Consider the following 19,473-nt stretch of genomic DNA (forward strand, 5'->3'; position numbering starts at 1 on the left):
GATAACATATTCAAGCAAATATTATGTGCACTGTGGTGCTAGGAATATGAAATAAACTCATGAAACAGAACCTTCTGCAGAGTTCCATATTCTGTGGTGAATCAGTCAGTAGTACACAATAGCAGGGGTGAAAGATCAGTTCAGGTCTCATCCAATAGTAGTTTTTTGCATTAAAAAAAATCTGAAAGCCTTCCATTTATCCAAGTTTAGACATAGCTGAAGAAAAATTCAGTATACAGAAGTAGGAAATAAAGATATTTATGAATAATTATTTGGTTTGTCAAATACTAGAAATCAAACCTTAAACAGCACACAATTTCATAGAGTATGCTTAAGAAAGAGAGAAAGGAAGAAAGGAAGGAAGGGAAGAAGGGAGAGGAGGGAGGAAGGAAGGAAAGAAAGAAGGAAGGAAGAAAGGAGGGAAAAGAGTCCAGAACAATTATGAAAAATGTGGCTATCAAGAAACATCATACAGGGGCACCTGGGTGGCTCAGTCCATTAGGCATTGAACTTTTGATTTTGGTTCAGGTGGTGATCTCAGGGTCCTGAGATGGAGCCCTGCATCAGGCTCTGTGTTCAGTAGATTCTGCTTGAAATTCCCTCTCCCTGTCCCTCTGCCCTTCTCCACCCCACCTCCTGGTGTGGGTACTCCCTGTCTCTGTCAAATAAATAAATCTTTTTTAAAAAATAACATTATACAGTGGTGGTATAAATTAAATAATTTATTCATACTTTAAATAGATGATAAACTTCACTGAAAGCAGAAAATAATTTTCTAAGTAATTTCCTAGAATTTTATAGGAGAAATGGAAGCAAAAGAGAAGTATTTATTGAAGTCCACTATAGACTTAGCTGTTTATTTAGCTTTTACAACTACCCAATGATATCAATATTACAAATTATTTTAAAATGAAACATTTTAAAAGAGAATTATATGAGAAAAATTATAAGAAAACACATCTTAGGCTTAGAGGGTCACATGAATAAGTATAGATATAAAGAAAACAAATTGCTGATAAATAGAGGGAAAAAACAATCAAAATCTTAGGTTAGATATTTTTTCTTCCATTAAAATTAAAAAGTATTACAGACAAAAGCAAGCAGAAGAGGCCAATGTTTAAAAAACAAAAAAAGTCCTTTAGAACAACATTAAGTGGTTACTAAAAGAAGAAATAATAAAGTACCTGGCAAAGATCAGACAAATATTCAATGAAAAGAGGAGGGATTAATTTCCTCTCCCTTCATTATTTTTTCTTTCTTTATTGAAGATGATCTTTTGTCCTCTGGATAATTAAAGGAAGATCAATGGCAATGTGGAAGCCAATAGACGAGATGCAGAGAGTGTAACCAAGTTAAAAAAGAAAACAGAAATCAAAAGAATCACTTTAAAAAGTCTTCGCGAAGTATTAATGAAGCAAACATTTAGAGTTAATTATATCAGTAATAGTGGAAGCAGAATCATGTGGTCTCAACAAAAGTTTATATGGAAAGTAGGATACACACACGAAGGAGAAAAGAAGCAAAACATTTAGAGGAGAAAACAATGATGTATTAATTCAACTAAAAAGTTTTCTGTTAATTAGTCCATTGATTTTATTATACCATTTAGAGTAACAATCTAGTTTATTCTTAATAACTCTTTCATGATAGCACAATTATTGTTTCCTTTTTAAAATATATTTTTTTATATTTTATAAAACATATTTTTGGTTATCCAACAGCAAATATTCTGTAAACAGGTAAGCAAAAACTGCTATATATTAATCAGGCTGGACTAGGTTGTGCCATGGTAAAAATAGATTAATAAATCCCCAATTTCCAAGAGTTTAAAATAAACAAACAAATAGAAAGGGTTTATTTTTCCTTACACTCATGCAATATTGTCGATTGTGAATTGTTACATTATTAGGCTTTTTGAGCTGCCATAACAAAATCCCACAGTCTGGGTCTTGTAAACGATTAAATTTATTTTCTCACAAGTCTGGAGATTCTTCTGAGGCCCTCTCACTGGCTTGTAGATGGCTATCATCATCTCACTGTGACCCCACTGGCATGGCCTTCTGTGGGAGCAAGAGAAGAGACAGATCTGACTCTCTTCCTTTTCTTATAAGGACACCATTTCTGTCAGATTAGGGCCCCACTCTTATGATCTCACTTAATTTTAATCACCTCCCTAGAGGCACTGTCTATAAATATACTCACATTCTGGGTTAGGGCTTCAACATATGAATTTTGGGGGGAGGCACACTATTCAGTCCTTAACGGTTGTCTTGAAAGTCACATGATCATGCCTAGCTTCATATTCTTAGAAAGGGGAAAAGTGGAATGTTGGAAAAATATCACAAATGACTATCATAGTGAGTATAATTTTTATTGTATTATTGTTTTTATAAGCAAACTAATTAATAATGCTCTGATAAAGGTCATTATATGAAATTTTCTAAAACCTATTCATCTAGTATGAGTTCCACAAGACAAATTCTTAGAAGTGAAGTAGAGGTGTTAAACAGGTTGGAACATTTTGAGCATTTTATTGTGTCCTGGCAAATTTTCTTTCTGAAAAATATTGTACAATCTATTCCAATTCCTTGAATCCTTGCAAATAATATAGATTATTATTAAAGAATAAAAAGAGAAGGACAAAAAGAAAACTTTTGCCAAGCATATTGTCCCAAGACACCATCTCATTGGTTTAATTTAATTTTTTTTTTACCAACAAGTTGTATGATTATATTTTTTCTATATTCTTGTTTTTGCTTGAGTATCTTTTTGATGACATGGGAAATGTAGTCACTGTTTTTTTGTTTTTGTTTTTTTCCTCAGAGATGTGTTTGTTATTAAGTTACAGACATTTTACCCACCTTAAGTTAGTCATTATTTTGGGGAAGAACTCTAAATTCTAATTTATATAAAAGTCTGTACATGCATGTTGGTTGGAAGATTCCATATATGGAACTGATATTTAATGAGCATTTTATCCTGACAAAGTTCCAAAGATCAAAGTTAAAAAGAAGTAGATGCAAAATCGTCTTTCTCTGAGCCTGTTTTTAACATAAATCAAAAACTCACGCACCACCATCTGAAAGAGCATTATCTGTAATATAGGAAAGAACCGAAACTTTTTCCAAAAATAATACGAGAATCTGACAGATAAATAAACGTCTCTGATCTTCACCATTGCTTCTTTATCTCTTTATTTCAGTAGGGATCTGAGGTAGAGGCAGAAAGCCCGTGAAGAAGGTACAAGTCCATGAACCCAGCAAGTGCTCAACTTCCTCCTGGCTCTCCTGTGCTCCGAAGACGTCTTTAGCTGGATGTGAGCTCTTGCCTCAAGCTATTTACACCATGATCAGGCTAGTAATTAGCAAAATGTTTAATATAATATAGAAGCAATTAGGAGGTGATAACATGCAATTAAGATGTGTTTTCAGATTAAAGATTTTATAGTGCTCTTTTTCTTGAAAAGATAAAGTGCCTATCTCAAAATGTCAAACTGCAGTGATTTAATCTGAATTATTTTCAATTAATATGCATGTATTCTTGCGATGTGTTCACCGTTGTTATTGACATTGATAAATTAAGCTCATCCCAGCTGAATTTATCCTTGAGTCGCTCTATATTTCCTGAATGTCAGCTCTTCATTCTTATTTTTTTCTTTGCCTACAAGCTGTGCGTGATCTAACTATAAGTCCCTTGATTCATCCCTGGGATTACAGTGATGTGTCAGTCTGGAGGAACAATAATCTGAAAGGGCATTGTTATAAATAGAGTGTTAGAATATAATTGTTTGTCATGTCATTTCTCCTCTTTAAATTCCCTTGAGTCCTGTTGAAGTAATTTAGACAGCTAAGATGACAAGAGTCTTGAGACTGTACTTATAGAGTTGTCCAACACATCTTTAGCCTATGCTGCCTTTTGAGACCATCTTGCCTGCAAAGTAGGAAATGCAAACATCAAATGAGTTTTGACTACAGTGTGGATTTAATTTGAGAGTTTACATAGGCCACTCTTTGTACAATACGAGCATTATGTCTCCTAATTCATCTGCACTTGTTGGGACAATGGCTATTAAATGGCATTTAAAATTAATTAGAAATTGTCATGAGTGAGCACAGCAGCTATTGAAGATAACTTAGAGGTATTAAATATTTAATGTGTAAGAGAGTTTTTGTTTTTTTTGTTTTTTTGATTTGTAAAGGCGATGTACAGATAAATGGCTTAGGAGTGAAATATTTAATTTTTTAGCTAAAAGAACTGGAGAAAGTTATTTTGTATCAACTTTGCCATTTGTAAATTAAGAATAATATTAATGATTATAGCAGTAATATATATACCTTATAATATAAAACTGATAAAAGTTAGAAACATTTAATATTTCTTCCTAAATAAAATGTACAGAAATGCCTCAAATTTGAGAATTATTATTTTATTAAGAATCACTTCAATTTACAGTTGATTTAGCAATTAAAATTATAGTTTTACAATTATGAAAAGTGTAATTTAAGAGGCAACAGTTCATAGAGTAATGAGTATGCCTTATACCATGGTGGATTTACAAATGTATTTATTGGCCCTAGTAAAGAGACACTTATTTTAGATTTTACTGAGGTTTTTTTTTTTACATATTCAAGTTCACCAAAATGAAGAAAATCAACCTTTGATTAATCTTATTAAAAGTAACAATAAAGGAAAAATTTAACATTTATTACTTGTGAGTTTGACATTATCAATGAACATGGTCCATGGTTTTTAAGAGGGGTGCATCCATCTAGGAAAGTTAGACGATCTCTTTAGGTGTGAAAACAAAAAGTTCGAACTTTAAATTATATTTATATTTCATCTATAGATAAGAAATATATTAAACTTTATTAATATTTAACATGTAAATGACATCCTATCCTCACACCATCTTACGTCAAGAGACTATTGGCATGTACAATGTGTCCTAGAACAAGAGAAGGGTTCATCATAGTATGGAAGTAATAACAAAGGAATCAAGGCTTTTGTTTGCTTTTGTTGTATTTCCACATAGTGCATAGTTAAGTAGATTTTGTGGACTACATTACTTAGTTTTAATTAGCTAGCCTTCAAAATTGACACTGATTTTATAAGATTCCTGCAAAGAAACTATACCTGAACATACTCATCTTCCAAGTGTGAGTGAATTTCTACAAAAACTTTCATATAATTGGAAATAGGATTGAAAATTTAGCATTCTAGTTTACTAAGAGGGAGCAATAATGCACTTCATCCATTTGGGCTACTTGCCTTTGAGAAGTATCTTTTTCAGTGGTGACAATCACTAAGCAGGTATCAAAATAAATTGAACTTAAAACTTGAGCTTTAATAAATAACTATACTTCAAGAAATTAAACAAAAATTTAAATAATGGGGATCCCTGGGTGGCGCAGCGGTTTGGCGCCTGCCTTTGGCCCAGGGCGCGATCCTGGAGACCCAGGATCGAATCCCACATTGGGCTCCCAGTGCATGGAGCCTGCTTCTCCCTCTGCCTATGTCTCTGCCTCTCTCTCTCTCTCTCTGTATGTGTGTAACTATCATAAATAAATAAAAATTAAAAAAAATTTAAATAATGAATAATAATAAATGACTTCCATCAAATACTCAGTGATAGAGATTTGTAGCATTAATAAGTAAAAAAAAGACATTTTTAAATTTTGTTTATTCTGGATGAATTTCATTCTAACTTTGAGCATATACAATATGAGCACTCAGTATTCACAGAATAAATATCATCTACGACAAAAAATAGATTAGCTCAAAGACAACTATTCATATTAAGATTAAATGGTCATTTGGCAAGCATTTGGCCAAATCAAGCAACGTAATGCTTCATAAAAAAGTTTTGAGACCACTGCTATAGACAGTGGGTCTTTGCCCATTCAATAAACTGAAGGTTATAAAGTGTGTTTAAGTGTATATGTGAGCTAAACATGCACACATATATGTTAAAATGTACACCCCTGAATCCATATATGAGCTTGTGTAAAAATGTACTTTCATCACTACACTTTTATTAAATATCAATAAGTGTTCTATCCTGTACTAAGTGCAGGATAGAAAATATGTCATGAGTTTTGCCTTCTAAGGAGCCATGGTATGAAATGCTTATAGGTTTGTTGCAAAATTATTTGAAAGAAGTATGTGCCGGGGAGATCAATAGGTAGTGAAAATCAATATCTGATAAGGGCAGCCCGGTGGCTTAGTGGTTTAGCACCACCTTCAGCCCAGGGTGTGATCCTGGAGACCCCGGATCAAGTCCCACGTTGGGTTCCTTGCATGGAGCTTGCTTCTCCCTCTGCCTGTCTCTCTCTCTCTCTCTCACCCTCTCTCTCACTCTCTCTCTCTCTGTGTGTCTCTAATGAATAAATAAAATCTTTAAAAAAAGAAAAATATCTGATAATTATACCATGGTAGGAAGTAAACATTTTTTTCTGTACAAATTATAATAATAAATAAATACTTATAAAAATATATGTATGAACACAAATAATAGTTTAACTGTATGCAATTGGCATCTTTGCAGATCCAAAATTGTCATGTTGGTGATTTATGGCCACTAAACTTCACAGAACAAAATTTATTTTGATTTTAGATAGATTCTATTTCTTTCTAAAACTGTAAATGCCTAAAACAATGCCTAGCCCATGGTAGGTGCACAATAAATATTTGTTGAATAAACACTAGTTTTAATACAGCTCTTCTTACACATCATTATCACCCAGCCATGCCAATCACCTCTCCCCCACTCTCAATCTCTTTCTTAGAGAACCTATTCCTTGCTGGCCACAATTGATGAACAGCTGACAAGCTGCCCAGTTTAATTCTCCCCTCCAGATGAGAGACTGGCAGTCCAGAGCAGTCAGGGGCAAAGCATCTACTCAAGCGTGGTGAGGTTTTTGGGGACCCAGACCCAGTGGTTGTTGAAGCACTTGGTAAATTCAGAGCATTAGAATGACTAAACATGCTTTTGTAACTGTTGCTTTGTGAATTCTGATAAATAATATCTTGGGTAAGCCAAATTACACAGACATGAGGCCCATGATTTTCTCTGGACTCAGTGGAACTAGAAGTCCAAAGACAGAGAGTAGGCATTAAGGCTCTAGTTATTTGATTTCTAACCTTGAGAGAAGCACATTTCCTCATGGCTGATCAAATCAGACATTACTTAAAAATTTGATTGAGCTGGTTTTCTAGTTTCAGAAAATTTCTCAAATGGTTTTTACTGCCCGAGGGAATATGAATAAATACTGGATCTGATGTACATGTCTACTCTTGCCTTTTTTTCGCATTTTACAATGTACCTAGAAGTAGCCTTTAGGAAGACACACCAATCAATAAATTGTGTTGGCAAAATGGTAAAGAAAACTGATCCTTTTAAATGAAAACACTTAAATAGATTTACTTTAAGTCATTTAAAATAATCAGTATTTTAAAAAATTTAATATTAAAATTTTGTGGATTTGCTAAAATAATCTCTTGAATTCAATCAGATCAATAAAAGCATTGTTTAAAAATTCCAATATTAATTTATTATTTTTTTTCAGAATTGGAAAAATACATTCTTTAAGTTTCTTCATATCAATAAGTAAGAATGTTTTTATCTGTCAATAAAACATGAGTGTTTTATCTACAAATTATTTCACATATTTAAAAGGCTTATATGTTATATGAAGGCCTCAACAGGATAAAATTCTCCCCATTATATTATTATAAAACAATAAGGTGCATTTAGAAGTAATTTTTAAGAAATATTCTACAAAAAAAATGAATAAATAAAAAAAAAGAAATATTCTACAAAGTTCATCTTAAACAATCTAAGCATGTAATGGCATAAGCAATTTGCCATTACTTTTATCAGAGAAACAGCATCCATCAAACACTAAAGCCACAGATTCTAATATTTGTGTAATAGGAAGATGATTTCTCAGCCACTGCCCTATATGAACCTGATCATAGAAAGAATACTCATCCTTTAATTAGTATTCCAAATATTATCAAAATTATAAATAAGCCACTGGTATTCAGAGGAGCTAATGATTTTAATTGTAATTTTAATTTTAGCCAGTCAATAAGGAGTTAAGTTGTTTTCTACACTGGTCAGTGTTTGTAGCTTATTGTGGTTAAACAAAACAGTGAGACAATAATATTGATCTTTCCAAAATAATCTTATTCATATACATTATATATATATATATATCTTCATAAGTTTGAGAATACGCAGTTCTTTTAACACATGAAATTTTTCAGTTCATCAGTAACTAAGCTAAGAATCTCCAATGTAGCCTTTTTAAAATTCTCCTGCTCAAATTTAATTCTACTGGGTGACATAAAGGACCCATTTACATTTCCAACCCTTTAAGGAAAATTGAAAGAAGAGTTTTAACAACTGTGCAGTTTGGTTACAATTGTTTGCTAATAAAAGAACGATTTTATTTCAGAGCAAGTAAAAATCACCGATAGCAGCAATGCCCCAACTAACACACAGACTTCATTATGTTCCACCTAGACGTATGCATGTGTTTATAAAATGTGCGCTCTCTGCTTTACAATACGTAGAATAACTAACTAATTTTGAAAATCCAATCTTAAAACCTAATTCAAGGGGAAAACCTCTCAACCCGACAAAAGGAATTATTGCCGGAGATTAACCTGCTTGATGGTCTTCATTGTTCTAGTTGAGTCAGGAGGGAATATTAATTGAGATGTGCCATGGATTCCGGTGTGTGTTCCCTAGTGTTTCACAGGTTTCCTGGTGGTCCTTCCAACAGGAATAGCATAAATGAGTGGAATAAGACGGATCATTCTGAACCACAGTAGTTAAGCCATTGTTCTGTTTGGCACAAAAGGTAATGGTTGGTTGATTTGCTTTATTTCTGGGCTGTTCTGATTTTTCCCCCATACACCCTAATCTCTACCACTTCCTCTGTGAGTCATCAGCAGCTGGACCCAGTGAGACCACGGGAACTGGCTCCTGGAAAAGAGCTCTAATGGAGCTATTACTCAAGTTCAATTCTCTTGAAGTCTGGTAAGAACTGTGAGTTACAAGGAGATAGAAAAAAAGAATTATTTTGCATTTTCTTTTTTTGCTTTGAAGAGCCTCCAAATCATACTGACCTATTTATATTTCTGTGAAGATACATGATAGATATATTTATCCCAATAGTTCTTATGAACAAATAAAATTTAAAGGAGAAAAAAATAAGAATATTTTACATTATTACCCACAGTAATTTAATGATTTCTACTGGAGTTTTTTTGTTTATTGGTTTTGTTTTGTAGTAGTTTATTTTCCTTTGCAAATTCCAAAAATAGAATTTAGTACTTCTCTTCCCACATAGAATCCACCCAACAGTTTCTGTTGTCTACATCTGATACAGTTACTATTATAACCTCCGTTAGACATAAACATCCTTGTTTTCTCACCACATAAGGGGATCGTGAATCAGATTCACAGAGAACAGCTTGATTTGTAGTTGTTTTTTCTCCATTCCATTTGAAAAAACTGAGCATGGCGTCAGGCTTTGATATGAGAGAATTCCCACAGTCTGCAGGCAAAATCTCCCTGGCTGTGTACCTAAACCAGAAATCATTCCAGAAATTTTCCTAAAGAAGTTGTTGGGTGCACCTGTAACTGTGGCCATGATGTTGGTATAATTTACATTTAACAAGACTGAACAGAAAAGTGCAAATCTCAGGCTTTACTGTTACTTAACTACTTATGTGGAATCTGAGTCCTTCAAGTAAAACAAGATATTTTCAAAATGCTAAAAATTATGAAAGAAAGCTTATTATTTAACACAGTCCTCCTAGAGGTGATATAAAGGAAATTTACAGGAAATATAACAACCACAGATGATAGTGTATTTTCATTGACTGGGAGTATAAGGAAATAAGATGAGATCTCTGATGGCAATTATAAAAGCAGAGAGAGAATGCAGTGCTGAAGACCCCTCTCCCCACTATGAACTCTCTACCCATAGAGACTTATTTTCTTCCATTAGCTCTCACCTTAAGGCACCCAGTGTCTTTTTGCTGCCAGTCCCCATAATACCATGTGTTGACCAGAAGGCTCCATCTATTGAACCCAACCCACCATCCCATCCCATCCCAGGGTCATGTTTCCTGAAATTCTTTTAGTCATTTTCCCCCTCCTTATATACTTCAATGGTAAAATTGTTGAAAAAGATTCAATAATTTGCCCTACTTAGAAATTTTTTCAGCCAACAAAAGACTCCAGGAGTTTTTAAAAGGGCAGTATAATTCTCCCGTACATCTACATTTAAAATCTATTTCCCCTGAAGAGGATTAAGTCTAAATTACTATGTCGGTAAGAAAATTACTTTTTTAGCCTTAGTTATATCAGGAATTGGGAAGTTTTAAATATCATATATGTTAGCATTAATTCATTCCAAAAGTGTATTTTTAGTACCACAGAAATGCCTGCCAAAAATGTAATGTTACTTTTCTAGAGAATTTTAATTATCTCTATCTAAATTTAAAGAAAATCTTTGAGGAGTTGAGAAATATTAAGGGATTTAAAGACTCAATGTTTATAAATCCCACATCAGTCTTCAGCAATAGGTAGCTTTAAAAGTAACCACCTGAAATCTTGAAAATAACTGTTTTTAATGTGTTTTGTATTTTATGACATTGTCAGATATTTTAAGAGTCATGATTACATACAGGAAAACATCACTATACCTATTCAACTAGTTTACCTTTCTCAAAATGAGTAACGTGGTACACAAGCAAAGTTTCACAAGATCAAATGTAAATTAATTTTTTTGGTTAGAAAAAAATAATTAAGATTTACTCATGTGTTTGGGAGAAATTCCCTAAGTTTTATGGCATTACACTGCAAATTAATCCCTGATTAATGCTCATTTGTTTTCATGCATGATCTCTGGTACTAGGAACACAATACTTTCCCCCATATGTTTTAGCTTTTATTCATACAGCATGTATTAGTTTTACATAATAAGACATCTGACAGTTTTCCAATCTTTAGATGCATAAGAAGTTGGCATAAGCCTGAAAGCCTGCCAGTTACACCCAGTTTTAACAGATTTATTTGCTCTAAAATGGAAATGTCTTTCTTCTTTAAAATTTTGAACTGTTTACAATTGCTAGCTTTCTTACACTGTCATTAATATTTACTTTAACATTTGAAATACTCTAGAAATGTATAGTGGCTTCAGCAATGTTTATTGTACATGAAACATTAAGCAGATCCCAATGAGTAATTCCAAAAAAAAATGTATATTTTGTGACCTGATGAATAGCAGTGATAGAAAGTGACCCCATATTGGTCATTAATTCCTCCTTTTTCATTATTTCCTCATTTTCTCCACAAAGGTTTGTTAAGTATCTTTTATATTAAAGGCATTGCGCTAGATAGTTTTTACTTAAAGCCCAAGTGGCTCATCTCTCAGCTTTACAAAAATTTAGTAGTGATAGTAATCACTTTATTTTTTGTAAGGTGTATAATTATTTTTTCAATGCCCTTTTACCCTCCTCAACAACTTTGCAAATGTTTCATTTCATGGAAACTCTGAACTCCAGGAAAACAGGAAAGAAAACTTTTTAGTATCTTCTCCAAGTTTTCCTGCCTCAAAGCTTCTAACCATGCAGTTTTCTTAAATGAAAAGTTCTCATCACTTCATCCATCTCTTTATATCCTAGCAATAGACAGTGTGAGAGTAACAGGGCTCAGCGTCTCTAGTCATTCATAATCAAAACTGTGATAAACTAAAAGTGGAAAATAGAGGGGGCCCTAAAAAATCACCTCTTCCTCGGGTACTGTTTTGTATCTATCTCGGCAAAGTGATGATGAAGACCAGTGAGGGACTCTTTGGAATTCATGTTCCTTGACATTCATTCCACAGAGAAACAGGTATTGGCTCAAGGCACATGTTTTGGTGGTGGGTTCAGTGATAAGTCTGGGGGTAATATAGAAAATGGGAACGACAAATTTGGAAGATGGAGGGAAAAGTGCTAGAAACCTTTCAGGTTACAACAGATGGGACATCCTCACCAGCATTATCCATAAAAGTTTACTTTACTTGGTTCTAGTGGTAATTTTTGGATGATCAGGCAGGCTGTACAAAATATCAGCCTAAGGAATATTTGGTCAATAAGGGATTTCGTGACTGAATACATGTGGAAAGCAGTAACAATGCAAGAATAAACTTATGGGGTAGCGTTACAAATATATGGAGACTTACTGGCAGAAAAGAATCATTCCAAATTGTGGTAAAGATTAATTGCATCACTCTACTTACAATAAGAATGATGATATTGGTATATAGAAGTATTACCCATGAGACTAGAGGTTTCAACTTCTACCCAACCATAAAAATATAAGTGTACATGAAGTCATATCCTAAAACTGAGAAAGACCAAGAAGGAAGTGGTTCAAAGCATGAATGCTAAAGTTAGGCAGGTTTGGGTTTAAATCCTAGGTCTACCTTTGTTACTTTGGGCAAATGATGTCACCTCTCTAAGCTTGTGCTGTCTCATCTGTGTAATGAGAACAGTACTAGTCCCTGCTACATAAACTGGTAGTGACTCTTTAATGATTAGCTCCGAAATATTTTTATTGTGTTTTCAGCTTTTTAGGTCTCTCTCCTACAAAGTGTGTATTCAGGAAGCGGATTCATCTATGAAGCAGTATACAAATAAATTGAAATTAGCTATGGAAATGTAACAGGAAAATGAAAATTCTCCAAAACACAAATGAATAGCTTCCATTGATAATGGTCAATCCTTGACATTCCTTGCCTTGGAGCTGCATCATTCCAATTCTGCCTCTCTTGTAATGTGGCATTCTCCTCGTGTCTGTTTTTTTTTTCTTATAAGGACACCATTATATTGGATTAGGAAACCATCCTAATAAACTTTACTTAATTCAAAATAAATAAATTAATTAATTAACTTTACTTAATTCAATTACATGTGAAAATACCCTATTTCCAGAGTCACATTCACAAGTACCAGAGGCTAGGATCTCAACATATCATTTCAGGGATACAGTTGAACTCATAAACAGGCATCTATTATATCACTGGCAGTGTTTAAGGCACTGGGTACACAACAATAAAAGGAAAAAAAGACAAGGACATCCTGTGATAATGGAAATAACATCCATCTTTGCTTTGGGAATAGAAGGTTTGGTCTCCATTATTTGCTCAGGATTTATTCATAATTTCTTCCTCCCAGCCATTTCTCATTTTCTTCACACTCCAATACAACTTTTTACAAATTCAGCCATCAGATTTGTAGATAACTTTGAAAAATTGTTTGTCTTACATGATCAGCTTAGTAGGCAATTAATCCATCAGTAGATTAAAGCTAAAAAGTATCAAGAACCACATATCTACACTGTCCCCTTGTATCTGTTGAACAGATATGGAGACTCTATCAATCTTATTACTCTGATTGTATCACAACAATTGCCAGGCAACAATAATAATGTGCAAGGGCCTCCAATTACAGAATTAGACATAGTCCTAAGTTGTCATATTGTCAAATTGGACAAAGACTTGATGCAAACAAATATTAGGAGGATGTGAATAGTAACAGAGAATAAAACTCATGAATATTTTCATTATTCTTTGTTTCTAGTTTTGCTTGTATTATAAATGTTGAAATTCTGAGAGAGTTAAATAGGAAAAAATGGAAATTCCTATTTAGACTTTTAGAGGAAATAAATACATGCTTCTTAGAACATTTCAAGCAATTTAGAGGAAAAGTTAATTTCTCCCCAATAATCTTCCAGTACCATACTCTTTTTTCCTGTTATAACATTATTTTATGTATATTGTTTTAAAGAAAAAAAACCAATATCATTATTGTATATAATTTGCAACTTGTGTTTTTCACTAACACAGTTCTATTATATATTGAAAACGGCATGTTAAAATGTCTCATAATTTATTCTATTAAATCTGTCAGATTCCTTTTTTATATTTTGAAACTATGTTATTAGGTGCATACATATTTTGATTGTTAAAACTCCTCAGTAGATTAATTACTTTTATCATATAAAATGTCCGTAGCTAGTTCTACAAATTCTTCTTGCCTTAAATTCTATTTTTCCCAATGTAAGAAAACCAAATCAACTTTCTTTCAGTTAGTGTTTCATGGTGTACATTTTTTTTTTACCATTCTGTTTCTTTCAATTTCTATGTTTTCTTTAAGGCTATCTATTATAAGTAGTATATAAATGAGTGTTGTTTTTATTGTATCTAGCTTTATAATTTTTTTAAATGGACTATTATCTATTTAATGTATTATTACATTAGTTCTACCCTTTTAGTAATTGTTTTGTATTTGTCCCATCTAATTTTATTGAGATTTCTGTTTTAAAATTAGACTCTTTGTTTTGAGGTAGTTGTAGATTCACATGCATTGTAAGAAATAATACAGAGAGATCACATGTATCTTTTAAGCAGTTTGCTTCAATGTCGATATCTTGCAAAACTCTAGAACAATTTCACAAGGATATTGACATTGATGCAATCAAGACAGAAAACATCTTCCTCACCATAAGGATCCCTAATATTGTCCTTTAATAGTCACATCAGTTTCCCTCATACTCAAACCCTTTCCTTAAACATTCACAACCATAATATGTTCTCCACTTTCATAATTTTGTCATATCAAAATGTTATTTAAAAAGGAATCATACAATATAATCATGTAATCATTTGAGATTGACTTTTCTCAGGTTATTCATCCAAGCTGTTGTGTATATCAGTAGTTTGTTCCTTTTATTGCTGAGTAATATTCCATGATACAGATATACTGCAATTTGTTTAACCATTCACATATTGAAGGATATCTGGCTACTTCCACTTTTAAGCTATAAACATTCATATTCAAGTGTTTATGTAAATGTAAGTTGTATATGTCTCTGGGATAAATGCCCAGAAGTTCAACTGCTGGGCCATCTTGTAGTTGCATATTTAGTTTATTGTTTTTTTTTTTTTAGGAAAATGCCAAGCTGTTTTCCAAAGTAGTTATATTCATTTTACTTTCTCATCAGCAACCCAGTATTCAAGTTCCTCTGCATCCTCACCAGCATTTGGTGTCGCCAGTATATATATATTTTTAATTTTAGCCATTTTGATAGGTGTATAGTGATATCTCATTGTGGTTTTAATTTACATTTGCCTTATGCCTACAGTGTTGATCCATCTTTCCATGTGCCTTTTTGCCATCAGTGTATTCTCTTTAGTGAAATGCGCCTTCATGTCTTATCTCCATTTTTAATTGGATTCCTTCTTCTTCTTTTTTTTTCAGTTGAGCTTTGAGAGTTCACTATGTATTGGAGGTAAAATTCTTTTCTGGATATATGGTTTGGAAATATTTTCTCCCATGCTGGTACTTGCCTTTTTTATTCTCCTCACATGCTGTCATAAAGCAAAGTTTTTAATTTTGATAATGTTCATTTTATAATTTGTTTTTCTTTCATGAATCATGTTCATAACGTTGTCTAAGAATTCTCTGCTTAACTTTAGATCCCAAGTATTTTTCCTATATTTTTCTAAAAGTTTCATATGGTACCTTTTATATTTAAATATTTAACTCATTCTGAGTTAATTTTTGTGTGAGGTCTGATACTTGATTTCATTATTTTGACTCTGGGTGTTCAGTTGCTCCAGTATAAATTGTTGAAAAGCTCTATTTCCTTCACTAAATTGCTTTGCACTTTGTTTAAAAGTCAGTTGGGCATATTTGTGTGAGTCTATTTCTGGATTCTCTATTCTGTTCCATTGGTCAATGTGTCTATCCCTCCACCAATATCACACTTTCAATTTCTTGAAATTGGGTAGAATAATTCCTCCCATTATATATTTTTTTCAGAAATTTTTTTAGCTTTCTTATTTCTTTGCCTTTCTATGAAAGTTTTACAATAATCATGCATATCTACAAATATCACTGGAATTTTAAGAGAAGTGTTAAATTTTTGTATCTGTTTGGGAAGAACTAATATCTTTTTGTATATTGAATATTCCATTGTGATTCAATATATGTAAACATATTATGTCTCTCCATTTATTTAGATGTATTTAGATTTTCAAAATTGTATTTATCAGCATTGTGTAATTTTAGTATAAAGGTTCTGTACATGTTTTTGATGGATTAATGTCTCAGGACTTAACTTATTTTTGCGTTACTCTAGATAATATTACATTTCTAATTGACCTCCATGTATTGATCACTATGGTGTAGTAATGCACATAATTTTTGCATGTTAATTTTGTTACCTGAGAATTTACTGCACTCACTTATAGGTTTAAGAGTTTTCTGGTGGACTCCTTAGAATTTTCTACGAGACAATCATATCATTTACAAATAGGCACCATTTCATTTCTTCCTTTACCATCTGTATATTAGTTATTTCTTCTCCTTGCCTTTTCACACTAGCTATAACTCTAGAACTGGGTCAGATAAGAGTGGTGAGAATGGACATTTTTGTCTAATCCCTGGGCATAGTGGGGAAACTTTCAGTTTTTCACTATTAGATATAATATTAGCTGTAGGTTTTTTGGTAGATATTCTTTATCAAGTTGAAGTTTCCCTTTATTTTTATTTTTCTGAGAGTTTAATCATGAGTAGGCTTTGAAATTTATCAAGAGTTCTGTATCAACAGCATAGTCATGTGAAATTTCTTTATTCCTTTTAATATGAGGGATTACACTAATTTTTTTTTTTTTTTTACAAATGTTGAACCAGCTTGCATCCCTGGAATAAACCCCACTTGGTCATGGTGCATAATTTTTATGTATATTGATGATCCTATTTGCTAATATTCTGCTGAAGATTTTATTATGCCTACATTAATGAGGGATATTAGTCTTTAGTTTTCTTTTTTGTACTGATTTGATATCACAGCAGTATTTGTTTCATAAAATTGTTTTCCGTAATTACAGTCGAGTTCTTGGATAGTCTGTTCTGTCTTTCTTTTTTCTCTTTTTAGAAATTTCTATAGGCAGGGATCCCTGGGTGGCACAGCAGTTTAGTGCCTGCCTTTGGTCCAGGGCGTGATCCTGGAGACCCAGGATCGAATCCCACGTCGGGCTCCCGGTGCATGGAGCCTGCTTCTCCCTCTGCCTATGTCTCTGCCTCTCTCTCTCTCTCTCTTTCTATCATAAATAAAAAAAATTAAAAAAAAAGAAATTTCTATAGACATGCTCACTGTTACCTTGCTCGTGTCCAATCATTCATGAACCTATCACAATCATTCTTCATTTCTCTTATAGTGTTTTTGAATTTAGGTGCTAAACCAGTGAGCCACCCAGGCTGCCCTCTGTTCTTTTTTTAAACTAGTTTTAGCAGTTCAAAATTATCACTTTTATTGAATCACAATTTACCTACTTGTATTTTCTTTTTCCTGGGAGAATGTCATGACACAGAGAGAAGATAGATATTAATCTTTGGGATTAGAAATCATGTAGTTCACAGTAAGGTTCACTGTTGGCCTGTTACTAGGGGCTCAGGTGTATGTGTATCTTGTCTCGTGTTTGGAACTTTGTTTGGAAGTGCTGGTTAAAGGACAAGAGTACGTTTTAGGGTCTGCAGTTGGGTCCACAGACAGTGGACCTGTTACTAGCTGTGTGTATGGTGTGACTCTGTAAAGTCCCCAAGAGGACTCCTGCTGGGGCACTGGGTGGGTCATGAACTGGCCTTGAAGTTGCTGAGAGGGTCAGGAATTGAGTCCCAGGGCTGCTTCAGGATTAATAGCCAAGACCAAAGTCTATAGACCTAGCTTTAGGGGCACAAATGGGCATGTCTCCTGCCAGGTTCCTAGCTAACAAGACTACCCCTGACCAGAGCAGGGAGGTCCTGAAGCTAAGTCGTAAGACTGTTTCAGGATCTGCAATCAACCAAGGTTTGTGAGTATATCTGCAAGGGCATAGCCGGGGAGTCTCTAAGGGAGCCAAATTGCTCAGGGATCACAGCTGAAAGTGGCTGGAGCTGAGTCACTGGCCATTTCAGGATCTGCTGTCATATGGAGGTTGGTTGGCTATTCTCCAGGGGCACCGTCGGAGGCCTCCCAGAGGGTCCCCAGGCTGGTAGGACTGCATATGGGCTATGGCTGGGAGGACCAGAGTCCAGTTACAAGGGCTATTTCAGAACCCAAAGTCAGATTGAGTTTTGTGGGCTTGCTTCCAGATCATAGCTGAGTGGGGCCAGAGCTGGGTCACAGAGTCACTTCATGATCCATAACACAGGCCAGCAACCACAAGTCTACTGCCTAAGACATGAACATGCTTGCCCCCTCCTCGGTTCCTCCAGCATAAGTCAGGATCAAAGGCAAATCAGGTTGTAGGCAGTCCACAGAGAGATGGATCTGTTTTCCAGTTTGAAACTGGAACCGCAGTCATCAAGTCAGCCACTTGGGCACAGACCTGCCTTATCAAAAGAGCCCTCCATGATCTTGGACTCCACTAGGTATTACAATCTCTTACCCATATCGCAGAGCTCCCACAAAGGCTTTTTAAAGGGACTTTTTGCTTTGTTTTGGTTTTCCTTTTGGTTTGGGTTTTTGGGTTTTTGGTGGATGGCTGACAAAATATCATTGTGCAGCAGGGATATGAGTAAGGGATATCTTATTCCATTATCTTGCTGACATCACTCCCTCTGGAGAAACTCAAATCTTAGTAAATGAAAGAGGCCAATCTGAAAAGCTGTATACTATATGATCCCAACTATATGACATTCTGGAAATGGAAAAACTATGGAAGGAGTAAATATATCAGAGGTTAAAAATTGCCAGAGGTTAGGGGAGAGGAAGGGATGAATAGGAGAAACTACCCTGTATGATACCATAATGATGGATACATGTCATTATACACTTCTCCAAACCTATAGAATATATGACATAAGGAGTTTACCCTGATGCAAACTACAGACTCTAGATGATAATAATTGTGTCAGTGTAGGTTCATCAACTGTAATCATTGTAGGCTCATTATCTGCTGGGGGAGTTACAGTTGGGGAAGCTATTCATTTCTGTGAGAAGAGGGATATATGGGAAACTCTGTACCTTCATTTTTGCTGTGAACCTGAAACTTCCTTAAAAATGAAAGTCTATTAAAAATAATCTAGTCTGAAAGTTTCTATAAAAAGTTCTTGTAAAAAAAAAGTTCTTGTAAAAAAAAGTTCTTGTATATTTGTCAAGATGCTAATATATTGAAAAATTATGAAAATATAGATTTCCTAAATATTGCATCATCCTTGCATTTCTTTTTTAGAAAGCTCAACTAGGTGATGTTGAAATAATGATATTTTAATACATTTCTTGATTAAGTCAAATTATTTCTATAGTTCTTGGACATTTTACTGAACAAAAATTAACTTTGTTTTCCTGGGCAGAGAATCAAATTATTGATTAATAAAAAGTGTGAATTTTTTATGTTTATCTATATGTAATTATGTACCAGA

The sequence above is a fragment of the Nyctereutes procyonoides genome, unplaced genomic scaffold (assembly GCF_905146905.1).
Source record: "Nyctereutes procyonoides isolate TBG_1078 unplaced genomic scaffold, NYPRO_anot_genome, whole genome shotgun sequence".
Taxonomy (NCBI): domain Eukaryota; kingdom Metazoa; phylum Chordata; class Mammalia; order Carnivora; family Canidae; genus Nyctereutes; species Nyctereutes procyonoides.